This window comes from Styela clava, chromosome 7 (assembly GCF_964204865.1).
Source record: "Styela clava chromosome 7, kaStyClav1.hap1.2, whole genome shotgun sequence".
NCBI classification, from domain to species: Eukaryota; Metazoa; Chordata; class Ascidiacea; order Stolidobranchia; family Styelidae; genus Styela; species Styela clava.
In genome coordinates, this window is record NC_135256.1 from 20,632,203 (window position 1) to 20,634,702 (window position 2,500).

General features: G+C 55.2%; 1 non-coding gene across 1 annotated transcript in view; it reads left to right on the forward strand.

The window, feature by feature from the left end:
* Positions 1-1,783: 1,783 nt before the first annotated feature.
* Positions 1,784-2,500, forward strand: part of LOC144425318 (small subunit ribosomal RNA) — a 1,810-nt gene continuing 1,093 nt past the window's right edge. Inside the window, exon 1 of the ribosomal RNA XR_013477462.1 lies at positions 1,784-2,500. This exon is cut by the window's right edge and continues 1,093 nt beyond it. This is a non-coding gene — a ribosomal RNA (small subunit ribosomal RNA).

Genomic DNA, 2,500 nt, shown 5'->3' on the forward strand with positions numbered 1-2,500 from the left:
GTGGCTGGCGGGCGAGAGAGTGCTGCGTCGCCGGCATCGGCGTCGAAAGAAGCCGAGCCGAAAAAAGTTAAAGTACAAACGTGCAAGCATACTAACCTAACCCTAGGTAAGGCATGTCAGAGCGAAAGACAGTAAACTCGAATGAGCTAAGAAAGAGCGGTGCGGGGCCGGTCGGAGCGCACCCTTTTCTCGGTGGCTGGCGGCCGATAGAGTGCTGCGTCGCCGGCATCGGCGTCGAAAGAAGCCGAGCCGAAAAAAGTTAAAGTACAAACGTGCAAGCATACTAACCTAACCCTAGGTAATGCATGTCAGAGCGAAAGACAGTAAACTCGAATGAGCCAAGAAAGAGCGGTGCGGGGCCGGTCGGAGCGCACCCTTTTCTCGGTGGCTGGCGGGCGAGAGAGTGCTGCGTCGCCGGCATCGGCGTCGAAAGAAGCCGAGCCGAAAAAAGTTAAAGTACAAACGTGCAAGCATACTAACCTAACCCTAGGTAATGCATGTCAGAGCGAAAGACAGTAAACTCGAATGAGCCAAGAAAGAGCGGTGCGGGGCCGGTCGGAGCGCACCCTTTTCTCGGTGGCTGGCGGGCGAGAGAGTGCTGCGTCGCCGGCATCGGCGTCGAAAGAAGCCGAGCCGAAAAAAGTTAAAGTACAAACGTGCAAGCATACTAACCTAACCCTAGGTAAGGCATGTCAGAGCGAAAGACAGTAAACTCGAATGAGCTAAGAAAGAGCGGTGCGGGGCCGGTCGGAGCGCACCCTTTTCTCGGTGGCTGGCGGCCGAGAGAGTGCTGCGTCGCCGGCATCGGCGTCGAAAGAAGCCGAGCCGAAAAAAGTTAAAGTACAAACGTGCAAGCATACTAACCTAACCCTAGGTAAGGCATGTCAGAGCGAAAGACAGTAAACCCGAATGAGCCAATAAAGAGCGGTGCGGGGCCGGTCGGAGCGCACCCTTTTCTCGGTGGCTGGCGGGCGAGAGAGTGCTGCGTCGCCGGCATCGGCGTCGAAAGAAGCCGAGCCGAAAAAAGTTAAAGTACAAACGTGCAAGCATACTAACCTAACCCTAGGTAAGGCATGTCAGAGCGAAAGACAGTAAACTCGAATGAGCTAAGAAAGAGCGGTGCGGGGCCGGTCGGAGCGCACCCTTTTCTCGGTGGCTGGCGGCCGATAGAGTGCTGCGTCGCCGGCATCGGCGTCGAAAGAAGCCGAGCCGAAAAAAGTTAAAGTACAAACGTGCAAGCATACTAACCTAACCCTAGGTAAGGCATGTCAGAGCGAAAGACAGTAAACTCGAATGAGCCAAGAAAGAGCGGTGCGGGGCCGGTCGGAGCGCACCCTTTTCTCGGTGGCTGGCGGGCGAGAGAGTGCTGCGTCGCCGGCATCGGCGTCGAAAAAAGCCGAGCCAAAAAAAGTTAAAGTACAAACGCGATGCTAATGAGCGAGCCGTTGTCTCGACTAAAATGTAGGGGGCGTTCGATCGAGCGTCTGGCTTGAGCGCTTGTCGGCCTAGCAGAACGGTCGCATTGTTATGCCCGGGTTTTAGGCACCGCTGCAGGCGGCCGGCAGAGCTCTTGTTTGTGCGAAACTGAATGGATCGAGCCCGAGAGAGGGCGAGCAAAGAAAAAACGCAAATCGCTCCGCCTGGCACTGCCGGCGAGAGCGTGGACGTCGCGGCCAGCGACTGTCGAAGCTGAGTACGGCCGCAGGCGATCGCCTCGGTCTTAAACGAATGCGACGAGCACGCGCCGGGCGGCCCAGCAAAGGCCGAGCGCAGCTGTCGCAGCTATCTGGTTGATTCTGCCAGTAGTGATATGCTTGTCTCAAAGATTAAGCCATGCAGGTGCAAGTACGAGTTCTCGTAAAGCGAAACTGCGAATGGCTCATTAAATCAGTCTTGGTTTATTTGGTCTCGTAAGCGAAGTGGATAACTGTGGTAATTCTAGAGCTAATACATGCATTAAGCGCCGACTTCGGGAGGCGCGCTTTTATCAGATCAAAACCGACCGGGTTCGTCCTGTGACGTTTGATGACTCTGGATAACCACGCGGATCGTACGGTCTCTGCACCGACGACGTATCATTCAAGTGTCTGCCCTATCAACTGTCGAAGGTACGCTACGTGCCTACCTTTGTGATAACGGGTAACGGGGAATCAGGGTTCGATTCCGGAGAGGGAGCCTGAGAAACGGCTACCACATCCAAGGAAGGCAGCAGGCGCGCAAATTACCCATTCCCGACACGGGGAGGTAGTGACGAAAAATAACAATACAGGACTCTAACGAGGCCCTGTAATTGGAATGAGTACATCCTAAAACTCTTAACGAGTATCCATTGGAGAGCAAGTCTGGTGCCAGCAGCCGCGGTAATTCCAGCTCCAACAGTGTATGCTAAAGTTGTTGCGGTTGAAAAGCTCGTAGTTGGATTTTGGGCGAGCGCCGCCGGTCCGTCGCAAGGCGTGTCACTGGTTGCGTTCGCCTCACCTTCGGTTCTCCGTCGGTGCTC